The sequence below is a fragment of the Caretta caretta genome, chromosome 1 (genome assembly GCF_965140235.1).
Source record: "Caretta caretta isolate rCarCar2 chromosome 1, rCarCar1.hap1, whole genome shotgun sequence".
NCBI classification, from domain to species: domain Eukaryota; kingdom Metazoa; phylum Chordata; order Testudines; family Cheloniidae; genus Caretta; species Caretta caretta.
In genome coordinates, this window is record NC_134206.1 from 43,635,377 (window position 1) to 43,648,202 (window position 12,826).

General features: G+C 42.9%; 1 protein-coding gene across 5 annotated transcripts in view; it reads right to left on the reverse strand.

Annotated features, from left to right (window-relative positions):
• The window catches only part of SPATA13 (spermatogenesis associated 13), a 326,208-nt gene that overhangs the window by 125,406 nt on the left and 187,976 nt on the right, over nucleotides 1-12,826 (reverse strand). For 3 of the 5 annotated variants that reach the window (XM_048845953.2, XM_048845942.2, XM_048845903.2), the window contains exon 1: nucleotides 9,027-9,254. The exons of 1 other annotated variant lie outside the window; for it this stretch is intronic. The gene's annotated coding sequence lies outside the window, so the exon portion shown is untranslated. Of the gene's footprint in view, nucleotides 1-9,026; nucleotides 9,255-10,009; nucleotides 10,033-12,826 lie in introns of those variants that run through there. One more of the 5 variants, XM_075127435.1, reaches the window with a different exon arrangement.

Sequence of the window (12,826 nt, forward strand, 5' to 3'; positions counted from 1 at the left end):
CATGCAGAAAGCCCTCTCAGGGTTGTACTTATTGGCATAATCTGGGTCTATTAAAATTTTACATTTCTCCAAAGATGACAGGAATTGTTTCATTTGTGAAAGGATCTGTCTGCTTGCTGGTTTTGTATTTTTAAGTTGTGCTGTAGGTAAAACAAATGTATCTTTCAATTTTTGTTCCTACAACTCAGACATTTGGATTGGGTCTTGAAATATTTGGTTAAGGAGAAAATTGTGAAATTAAATTTTAACAGGAATGGATTAAAAATTAGACCTTGGGTGACAGAGATGGGCTGAGATGCTACAAATCATGTACTGAACAGATTTCAGAGTAGCAGCCGTGTTAGTCTGTATCTGCAAAAAGAAAAGGAGGACTTGTGGCACCTTAGAGACTAGCAAATGTATTTGAGCATAAGCTTTTGTGAGCTACAGCTCACTTCATTGGATGCGATGAAGTGAGCTGTAGCTCACGAAAGCTTATGCTCAAATAAATGTGTTAGTCTCTAAGGTGCCACAAGTACTGACCAGAGACGCTGGATTTATGGCTTATTACAACAATCTGTAACCCTCTAACACCCTCTTTTTGTCATATGATTGCAGAGACGTTAACAGCCCACTCTACCTTCAATGGTCCCTTACAATATGTGCTAACTACTTATGCTGTTCCATAATCTGTTCCACCTTGCATTTTGCGGTGACGCTGGGAGTACCTTTCCCAGACCTGAAGAACAGCTCTGTGTGGCTCAAAAGATATGACCTCCCCCACCTTATCTCTCTAATATCCTGGGACACAATTACAGGGCATACAGTAATTGTAAATGGAGAATCATCACTGCATAGTTTCTAGGGGGTCCTGCAGAGATCAGTTCCTGGCCCCATGCTATTTAACATGTTAATCAGTGATCTGGAAGAAAAAACAAAATCATTGATAAAGTTTGCAGATGACACAAATATTGGGCAAGTATTAAATAATGAAGAGGACAGGAGAGGGATACAGAGTGATCTGGATTGCTTAGGGTGCAAGCAAAAATGTGTTTGTATATGTGAGATGGGTTCCCTATTGGGATGCCATCTGGAACTGAGATACCACTGAGCCCCCTCGACCCACCAGCCTGGGCTCTCTCTTAGCAGCTCGTCACAGCAGTACAGTGTAAGTCCTCCAGGCTTCAGCCTGAACTTTCACCAGCATACATACAGGTAGGGAAACACCCAGCTGCAGTTACATGCAGGCAGGCTCTTTGACCAGCACCTGCGTGGGAAGGCTTCAGCTAGGGCACCTCCCAGCTCCTCAGGCAAGCACCCCCTCTGGAGGATAAACCTAAAACGATACCATCTTGCTCTGCACAGGGAACTGTACAGCATAAGCTCATAAAATTTGCCCCGTCCCTCAATGTGGAGAGGAATATGCAACAGCCTTCTGCCCCCTGAATTATAATTTCCATGCACTTTTTTAGATAAAGCAAAAACAAAACTACAAAAGATAGATTAAGTGATTATAAGGGCTAGCAAACAGATCAAAGCAGATTATCTAGCAAATAAACAAAAAATGCAAACTAAGCTTAATATACTAAATAGATAGGGTGCGAATCTGCTATTCATATCCAATGTGATGATACAAGCAGGCTGCAAATTCTTAAGGAGCAAGCAGCATTTGCTTACAGCTTGGAATCCCCTGGTGTTCCAGTCACAGGCTAAAAATCTCTTTAGCCTGGGTCCAGCACTTCCCCCAGTTCAGCCTCTGTTCCTCAGGTTTTTCCAGGAGTCCTCTTTGGTAGAGAGTCAGTGAAGAAACCCAGGTGATGTCACTCCCTGCTTGATATAGCTTTTGCAGAAGGTGGGGACCCTTTGTGTCAAAGCTTAGTTCCCAGACTGGTCTGTGGAAAAACACTGACATCCCAAGATGGACTCTAGAGACATGTGGTCTCATCACATCTCTTTGTAGAGTCCTAGCAGCCATTACTCAGATGCTGTCTGTAGTGCGGAAGGCTCCCCAGGTGGGGGATAAGCTTCTCCTAAAGCCTCTTGTTTTCATAATGTACCATTGCACTCAATAGGCCCTTCCCCACCCACTATCTAGAGTGGAAAACAACTTGTCTAGTGGGCATTACACAGGTGTAACTACATTGGCAATAAAGATACATCATCAATATTCATAACTTCAGATACAAATAGGATACATGAATACAAATAGGATAATATTTAGCAAATCATAACCTTTCCAATGACATCTCACATAACATATCTTGCATAAAATACATCATAATTATATCACTATGAAGAATATGGGGTGCAAAGTCACAGTATACATTTAGCTGTATTAATATAGGAACAACGAACGTAAGCCACACTTACACAATGGGGAATTCTACCCTGGGAAGCAATGACTCTGAAAAAGACTTGGAGCTTATGGTGGATAATCAATTGAACACAAGCTCCCAGTGCAACACTACCGCCAAAAGAACAAACGTGATCTTTGGATGTATAAACAGGGGAATATCAAATAGGAGTAGGGCTTGGTCTAGACACTGTTAGGTCAACATAAGCTGCCTTAGCCAATCTAGCTGTGGAAGCATCTTCACTTAAATTTGGCTGCCGCCGATGTAAGGGCTTCCTTGTGACGATTTAGTAACACCACCTCCCCAAGCAGTGTTGAGTCACAGCTGATGTAATTAGGTCAATGCAGTGTCAGTGTAAACACTGTGATGCTTATCTAAACTGCTACTGGGTTCCAGGAGCTGGCCTACACTGACAGTACAAGTGCTCCTAGTAAGGACACACACCACTCACACGAGGAGCCAAGTGTGCATACACACCAATGATTTAATAACTGTGGTGGCTGTATGCCGATGTAAGTTAGGTTGACATAATTTTGCAGTGTTGACATTGGCTAGAGTGGGCAAATTGCACCAGTGCCAAATACAACAGCAATAGCTACTGGAATGCTGTGTCCAGTTCTGGCGTCCACAATTCCAGAAGGATGTTGATAAATTGGAGAAGGTTCAAAGAAGAGTCACAAGAATGATTAAAGGATTAAACATGCTTTATAGTGATAGATCAAAGAGCTCAATCTATTCAGTTTTGCAAAAAAGAAAATTAAAGAGTAACTTGATTACAAGCACTTAAATGGGGCACAAAAATGTGATAATGGGCTCTTCAATCTAGAAGAAAAGAGTATAACAAGTTCCAATGGCTGGAAGTTGAAGCTAGACAAATTCAGACAGGAAATAAGACACCCATTACACAGTGAAGATAATTAACAATTGGAACAACTTAGCAAGAGCTGTGGTGGACTATTCATTGCTGGCCATTTTAAAATCAAGATTGGATGTTTTTCTAAAAGATATGCTCTGGTTCAAATAGAAATTAATTCTGGAAAGTTCTGCGGCCTGTATTCTGCACAATGTCTGACTAGAGGATCATGGTGGTCCCTTCTGGTCTTAGTTTTATATGCCTTTGTGTAATGGGGTGACCCAACCTGGGACGGGTGCCCTCCTGCAGCAAGCCATGGTACAAGAGGTAAGCCTACCTCAGTTTCTCTCCTTCAGAGTCACCAGTAACTCCACGTCAGGCTGTCTTGCCTCAATAGTGCCCCTACTTGGGGCTGGTTTATTACAAAAATGTAGTCCATAACAAAAGTCCCAAACAAAGTCAGTTTATCACCCAGGACATGTAGTCCTTAAAATCCCCAAATACCTAGTCCCTCGATACCCCACATGCACACTCTGGCATCTTCTGCCACACCTGGGCTCTTCTTCTGACCTTATCCATCCTTTTACCAGGACACCAGCCCTAGCTCTTCCAGCTGGACTGCAATCCCACTCTTTCAGGGGGAGCTGGCACAGTCTCTCTGCTGGGAGTTTATCTTCATGAGGGGAGCAACCCTCACTCTCCCTGGCTCTCAGCCCTCTGGCTCCAGCTCTTCAGCATGGAGACTGTAGGAGAACCCTTCTGCTGCTCCCGTCTTTAGTCTCCTTCAGCTCTCGCCTTTGGCTCTCCATCTTGGAATGCAGCAGCAGGCAACTCCGTCTGTTGCTCTCTGGCCTTCAGACCTCTCCAGCCCTGGCTCTCGGGCCAGCAAACCCTTCTTGCTGCTCTCCTGACTTCAATCTTCCTCCATGAACCAGCTACAGCTTCCTTCAGAGACCTCCTCCAGTCTCTGGCAGTTCTCACCTTCTAATTCCTGACTCTCTTGCTCCCGGGCATTCTCACCTGCCCTCTCCTGACTGAATCAGGCAGCTCACAGTTGCCTCTTTTCCTGACTGACTCTCATTGTCTGTCCTCTGGCATTCCCCCATTTATATGGCCAACATGCCCTCTCTTACAACAAACTGGAAGGCAGCTGACAAGTCAAAGGTGCATTGGATCTTGCGGTCTCTTAAAGGGCCAGTGACACCTATATTGGTGGTTCTCAACCTTTTCCATACCATGACCTCATGTTACAACAAAACTAAGTTTCCAGACCCATGCACTATACTTTTGGGATCACTCTGCTCAAGCCATAAAGAAGTGGAGGGTGCTCACAACACTACTGGACCTGTTTTCAACCCCTTCTACAGATTGTGTCCTCTCAGGTTGAGAACCATGGCCTAGATGATAGGATGGAAAATATGCTGGTACCTGATCTACACTAGCACTTCTACTGTTGAAGGTTGGGTGGAGCTGCCAATGTGCCAGACCAACAACAGGAAAATTCCCTAAAATCTTCCGTGCAGGAACAGCCAGAGGATGGGAGAACACCCAGCAATTTCAAGAACGTAAATTTTTGCACAATCAAATTCTTCAGTTATATTTTCCACCTGAAAAGGCCAATTCACTGCCTGTAGCCTTGAGGAAATTATCGTGAATGTCAAGGAACAAAGCTGCTGCTTAGACAACAGGACTAAGAGAAGCAAGAGCAGATGAGCTAAATTTTACTCAGTTCAACAGCTCCTTTCCAGGTAGGAGTGTGCAGGTGTGTGCATGTGATTGTGTTAATTCCATAATGACAGTAGAAAACCCTAGATACCATCATGTGCTGTGGTAGATCTGAGAATGAGTTATTGTCACAGTTACTGCATCTCTGACCTCTTCTGGTCCTCTTGGCCTCGAGCTATCACCTGTCTCGGGGTAGAATCATGTGATTCTCCCACTCTCAGACTGGGTCCAGAACTGCAGTCTCCGGAGATCAACCGTGATTACCTCACCAGGTCTGATTTATGCTCAGTATCTGTAGCTGTCTTTGGGAGCAATGGCAGTGGTATTCAATAACCAAACGGACTTCTTAAAGCAAGGTATTATAATTTTAAAACAAAAGTGTTCTAGAGAAAACAGATATTAAAACAATAAGCCAGTCTATTTTCCCTTAGGCTTACCATTTCCTGCACTGAGAATGGCCCAACTCCTTCAGACTCCTTCCACGAAGTCTCTCCCTGGGCTCGTCTATGTAACAGCGCTGCAGCTGCACAGGTATAACACTTATTGAAGATGTTACCTACACAGAGCTTCTCCCGTCGGCCTAGGTACTCCACCTTCCTGAGTGGCAGTAGCTACGGTGATGGGAGAAGCACCCCCCTCGCTCCCTCATTGACACAGGACTGCCTAAACCCAGGGTTAGGTCGGTGTAACTGCATTGCTCAGGGGCAACATAGTTATACCAACATAAGTTGCTCGTGTAGACCCAGCCTCTATAGACCCCTGTAGACCTAGGGAGGTGGTGGAATCTCCTTTCTTAGAGGTTTTTAAGGCCTGGCTTGACAAAGCCCTGGCTGGGATGATTTAGTTGGGGTTGGTCCTGCGTTGAGCAGGGGATTGGACTAGATGACCTTCTGAGATCTCTTCCCATCCTAATCTTTTATGATTCTGTGTCAGCCTGTCCACTGGACAGCACCTAACAATTCACCCCCACCTCCTCTCCTGATAAGGCCTTTTAAACTCTTCACTGTCATTTTGATGTCTGGGCTCCCAGGCTGGCAAAACAAGGCTTGCATCTTCACTGGAAACAGCATCTTCCCCCGTTGTCTTTCAAGGGTTTGCTGAGATGTTCTTATCTGGGAAGCCTTCCTGTTTGTTTTTTCCCCAGAGCCCGCTGTTAAGTTACATCAGTACATTTATATAGGAAAGTTTTATAACCCACTGTGCAATAACTTCACCTCACTCACCACATCACAATTCAACAAGTTATTACATCTGCCACAAACAGTGTACCCAAATGCTGCTGCCTGGGCAGGAGTGCGCCCCTCTGTTGCAAAAACAAAATGTATAAGCAAGAGGTAATGTGCAGGGGGAAATAGATATGTGGGGGTCAGAGCACAGGGCTTCCATAACGTCATCCATTCCACCACCTCATGCTGGAATCGACTGTTCAGAACATATGGAGGGGAATAATGGTTATAATGGAACATTTTACTCTGTACTAGTGACATATTGATACCATGGCCAACAGGGTGTTACTGCAACTACCTCCTTATGACGTGAGACGTTCTTATCACAAAAGTACATAACAGAACCAGTAAGTCCTCTCCCTTCCCTTGTGCAGACACACTTTTTCCGGAATAGGAGCTTCCAGCTAGGGAGTTATACTGGTATAATTATGCTGGTCAGTTTCCCCATGTAGATAAGTCCTTCACACAACTCTCATTTTAGAGCCTAGCATTGAAACAATTTAGAAAGGTTGATTAGTCAATCCCACCATAAGGATTATCAAGCTTATAAACACATGGTTGTCAGAAGGACTTTTAATTCCTAACACAAGAAATTTTAAGGGTAGAAAAGATCTCTGCTAACTAACATTTGGATTTCTACATATACATATTCATTATTTGTATTGCAGTAGTGCCTATAGGTCCCAGATCAAGCCCCATACATAAATAGCTGTTAAAATTAATTTTAAACCAGAACCTCAAGAGAATCTTAAGGAGAAGTCTAACTGCCTGGTATAAGCAGAGGAAATCCAGTCAGAACAAAGATGTGAGCTGGGCAGCTCCTCTTGCTGCTGTGTGACATAGTTACTCTATAGAATTTTATGCACATCTCAGGAAGTTAGTGGGGATATGCATAGGGAAGTCAGAGGTGGGAAGGCAATGATTAAATGGGATGGTATGTGCACAGGTGGGGATGCAGTGGTGATAATGAAATGTGTGCCTGAAAGGCAAGGACAGGGACAGCATGGGTGGAAGGGGATGGTATGTGTGCAGGGATGGCAGAGCAGAGGTGGAACAGGATAGCATGTATGCAGGAAGGACTGGGGTGGTGGAATGAAATTCTTGCAAAGAGGGCAAGGTGAAGCATGGTGAGGGAATAGGTTATGTGCAGGAAGGGCAGGGTGGAAGTGGGTTGAAGAATAGGATTCTGTGAGGAGAGAGGTATATTCATAAGGAGGTGAGTCTAGATGCCTAGGATACACCCAGGTAGAAGGGCTGGAGACTAGGAACAGGTTATGTGCAAGGAAGGCAGGGGTGGAAGAATTATATTGGAATGGGACAGACAGGTTGAGAGATGAAAAACTGAATTAAAACAGCAAGTTACACAATCTCTCAGAGGTTTTTGAAATCCTGGATAAATTGAGTGCATCAATTAAAGTAGTCCCAGACAGTTTAACCTGGCATAGCTAGCAATTGTGCAGCAGCTCCCCTGAGGTCTAACTGACAGCATTACTGGGGTTATATTTTCACATGAATAAACTGTTCTTGAATAATTTCTCCAATGTATTAAACAAAACACGTTTTTCTTTAGCATCAGGCAAGCAAGTCTCCCCATTCCAGCGAGTTCCTCCCCTCCTATAATTGTATATTTGTGTTTTGTGGGACCACTGAAAGCAAAAACCAGACTTCCCCTTAATTGCTGCATTCCCCATGATTCCTCCTGGTGTCTTTAGGGACAGAGTCCTTTACTGCTCATTTTATTTTGTGGAATTCTTCCTCTTCGAGACTCCTAGAGCAACTGGTAGTGTTTATTGATCTTTCCCCACAGCTGTTCTGGTTTTTTACAGGAGGATTGAGATTGATTAGCCTCAGCCCAACATGTGAAGCTCTGGCTGAGCTTTTGTCTTGCTTCCCTGAAGAGTTTTCCCTGGCACCATTGGAGGTAGCAGCTTTTCAGGGATTAGTATTTATGGATGCACACATGGCAGAAGTTAGACTTCAGCTCCATCTCCACCACAGATATTACTGGGGTTTTTCATGATGACTTCTAAGATCCCTTTAGAAAACTTTAGACATGCAGTTTTCAACCTTTTTTCATTTGCAGACACCTAAAAAATTTCAAAAGGAGGTGCGGACCCCTTTGGAAATTGTAAACACAGTCTGCGAACCCCAGATTGAACACCACTGCTTTAGAGCAATTTGGTGACAATCACTGGGGAGTGGGGAGAGAGCGGTGCAGGCAACACAGGGAAGGGCTGGAGGAGCAAACAGGTGGGTAGGATTGGAAAGAGCCCCGGGGAGCCTCTGGGGCAGTACAGAATGATCTTCTAAAGCAGATGGGCAATTCCCAGCAGCAGCTTTTTCATTTTTACTAATTTGCTTGATATCTCCCTGTTTGCTGCATTCAGCTGGTCAGATCACCCATTTGCCTAACTTACCAGACCACCTGTGGAGGGATATAACAATAACAACATGTACATACATATTCTCATACACACAGAGTTATGGACATACACATACTATGCACATATGCAAATGACTCTAAACCAAAACCCCAGATCCAAACACTCCTAAACTTTGGGGGTATTACAAGTCCATATCTGGATTCTGTTGCAAATTTTGCAAGTGGCTTTTATTACAGAGAGTTGAGCTCCGGAGCTGAACACCCTGAACTTTGAAATCCAGATTCAAATTTTGCAGCTTGAGCTTAATTTAGCACCTTTCATCTCAAATTGCTTTACAAACTACAGAAATGCAGCCACCTCTGGGATGGGATGGCAGCAGTCAGCTGCACAATAGTGAGGATGTAGAGTATGAATATAACAGTAATGAGAGTCAGTAATTTAACAAAGGAAGCAGAAAAAAGGAAAAGAAAGGGAAACTAATTATCCAAAATTATTACTGTCTTACCTCTCTGTGGATTCAAAAGAAAGTGAAGCAGAAACCTTTAAATCACAAGTCCTTTCAAGAAACAAGGTGAAGATCCCAGAATGTCTATTAAGCAGCAAGAAGAAAACCTAAAGGCACTTTAGCGATCCTCCAAAACACCCAAAAAGCTGTCTTGTTGCTAACACAGTTTACCCTTCCTAAGCCTGAGTGAAGTATAGTCTAGCTCCAAATGAGTAACTCAGAGGCTTCTCAAAGTGAGCTTGAAAGCTCAGTACACTAGAGTGTTTTCTGTAGGAACCTCCACACCAATCAGCAGCTTTGGTGCCTCCCCCTACCCTGTGGTGGGAGGTACAGCTGGAAAAGTATGTCAGTTTAAGAACAAGAACACGCTTCATAATTTTTCCCTCTGCCTTTTTGGAGACGTCTGTCCTTGAGAAAAATACCTAAATCCTGTCAGTTGTTGACACAGTAACCACACCTAACGTTTTGCTGCTTCAGAAGCCATCTGCAGAAAACAATTCATCATGAGAAAGGTTTATCCAGCCTGCAGCACTGTGGTTTTACATGGTTTTGCTTTTCAGTAGGAAAGAAAAATACACAGTGTTTGTATTTATAAACTGGAGACTTCACACCTGGCCCAATTATGTCTCATAAGGACGGTTTTACCAGTTAGGATCTAAAAATCTTTCACATCTCTTAACAGGAAACGTATTATAGAGTAAAAAGAAAACTCATTATTGAAATAAACAGTCCATTTGACAAGCATAAGCAAAGCAAAACCTTCTGAGTTTGGAATTAGGTCCTTTAAAATGTTCAGTATTTTTTTCCCCCTGACTGGCCTAAGCCAGTTGCTTAAATTCCTCTAAAGAAATGTAGTAACATCTCAAAACTTCCCATAGCATTTATAAAATACACAACATATATTTGGTGAAATAACGTAGGGCCAAATTCTGGCTTTAAGTTACACATAAATGCACAGAACTAGCCGAAGCCAGAAAACAAACCTTTGGGATGACACTGTTGCATCCGGAGCTGACTTTCCCAAAATCTATGGAGCTGATGCTCCGTGCACTCAGTCCTGTTGGAGGGGCGGGTTAGGGAGTATTCCAAGGCAGGGCTGATTTTAATGCACCTCCCCATTGGCTGTCCCTGCATACCTCTTCCCTTTGGATCTCGTGCCTCTGTCACTGTGGGAGCAGGCTGGTCTCAACATAGGTGCTTTGGAAGAGTTCAGTTGAACTCATTTGGAAGGGGTGGGCAAAATGATGAGTGGTAGAATTTGGCCTATTGATTTGAAAAACCTCATTAGCTTTGTTGTATCTTGTTTTTATATTTTACTTTAAAAACAAACAAACTTCCCATTTACAAATCTCTCAAGGAGCCAAATCCTGCATTCCTCACCTAGGCAAAACTCCTTTAGGTAAGGACTGAGTATACTCTGCAAGCCTTGACCCAATAACAGATCCACAGAGAGTCTTCATTCTCGGGGTTCTCATTGACATCAGTAGCTGGAATGCTGTTTTAGAAGCAGCTGTGACTTGATAAACTGATTTTGATGTTACATGAAAAAAAATCACTTTACAGAGAAGAAAGAGAAAGGAGCCTGGCTTAAGTTGTCAAACATGCCTTATAATGTGGGTTGCCTTTTTTCTGGGGCAGCTAATCGGAGACATCCTGGCTCAATGAAGAAATAAAATTCCAGCATCGATATATGGGTGGATCAATATTTCTCAACATATTTTCAATTCAAATATAGAACTTCCATACAATAGATAATATCCTAGAACAAGCTCTTTTTATTTTAGGAAACCAAAATGTATGATGCTTAGGAAACTATGGTGCACAAAATGTTCACGAAAGCTTATGCTCAAATTTGTTAGTCTCTAAGGTGCCACAAGTCCTCCTTTTCTTTTTGCGGATACAGACTAACACTGCTGCTACTCTGAAAAATGTTGACCTGCAATTCCTCTGGATTTTCTTGCTCCTGCTCATCAAAATCATACAGACACAAAAAATCTCAGCAGGGTACGTCTGGCTTTTATAAGGGGTTGGGTTTTTAAAGTTCTTTCAATTATATTTATTCTTAAGAGATGGGGCCAAATCCTGCTTGATTTAGCCACATGAGTAATGCTACTGAAGTCAGTATGAATAGGGATCAGTCATATCACCTTGGTTAGGAAGCACTAGCCTAGGACTTGGCCGACTAGGAAGTCTCTGTTCCACCACAGGCTTCCTGTCTGACCTTGTGCAAGTCACTTAGCATCTCTGGGTAGGTCGCACAGCCCAGGGCACTGAGACTCCCTGCCTGGGCTGACAGATGGGGGCTTGCAGGACTCCCACTAGTACTCTAAAGAGCTGTGCAGACAGTGCTTTGCAGTTGTGGCTCGGGCTGGAGCTCGGGTTCTGGTGCCTAAGAAGGGAGGGGCAGGGTTCTTCAGTCAGTGTAGGTAATCCACTGAATCCTTCCTTCCACCTAGCACTAGCTACACCAGGACTTAGGTTGGCTTAACTATGCCACTCAGGGGTGGGGATTTTTCACACCTCTAAGCAATGTAGTTAAATCGACCTAATTTTCTCCTGGTAGACCAGGTCTGTGATAGATAGATGTGTCACACACTCTGAATTTTAATTTCAGTAGGTAATTAGAGTACAATATTTCTGATCATTTGAACCTGGTTATCTGCAGGCACCCTAGATGTACATCTCCACTCTCCTCAGCGTGGACCTATCCTGTTCTAAGAGTTGACTTATATGGGGCTTGATCCTGCTTCCATCAAACATGAAGCATATAAAGACACCACATCAGATAAAAAAAAATGACGTTCACAGGAACAAAACTAGATTTGATTTCCTTCAATGAATCCTAGTTCAAAGGCAGAAAAAATATTTTGGTCTTAGCCACGGGCAGAAATAGTGAGTACAACATTTCTATAAGTTAAACACAACTGACATGATACTATGAGCAAAATTTTCAAAAGTGACTTTGAAAGTCAATGGCACTAGGAATATAAGTCACTTTGGTGCTTTTGAGAATTGGGCCCTATGTAAATAAAGTGAATCCATTTTCTGTGCAATACAATATTAATGGACAAAAACACCCTCATAAACATTTCACAAGTTACCATTAGCAGAGTTCCAGAAATACTATTCATAGTTAAGATATACGCTATAGTTTTCAGAGTTTTTAGCTTTGCTTATCTGAATTTGTTTTCTGCCGAAGTGTGAAGAGATCATATTGACAGTTTACTCATGTGTTATACAATAATTGGAGTGCCTTAGACTATGTACAGGATTTAGAATGGGAGTGCTTAAGCAGTTTCATTCCATGGGATGTCATGACATAACTGGAGATAGCTTAATCTGGATATTACAGTTAGTCTCATAGAGCAAGAGTTTGATCAGATCGCAGAAAGGTTCCATGTCATTTTATAATGGGACCTTTAGAAAACAAAAGCACAAATCAGCATAAGAAATTAATTCTTGTGCATAAGAGTCATGCAAAAAATCGCTAGCAGCAGCTCACTGAAGTATTTGCCAGCTATCTTATTTGTGCTCTGGTTCCTGGAGAAGCACTTAATCCTCTGTGAATTCTGGCCAGGGTTTATGGTGAAGTCCAGATAGTAGGGGACAATCTTTGATTACCTGCTGTTTATTTCCAGGGTCTGTTTTGTGTGACAAAAGATTTTCAGCTGGATTTTTAAGGCTTAATTATTGAGACAACATATTGAGCACCTCTTGCATTGTCATATGTACTGGTGACCTATTTGTTGGAAGATCACACAGTGGGATGAGGAAGCTTGCTTTTGTCCTTCCTTAGGATC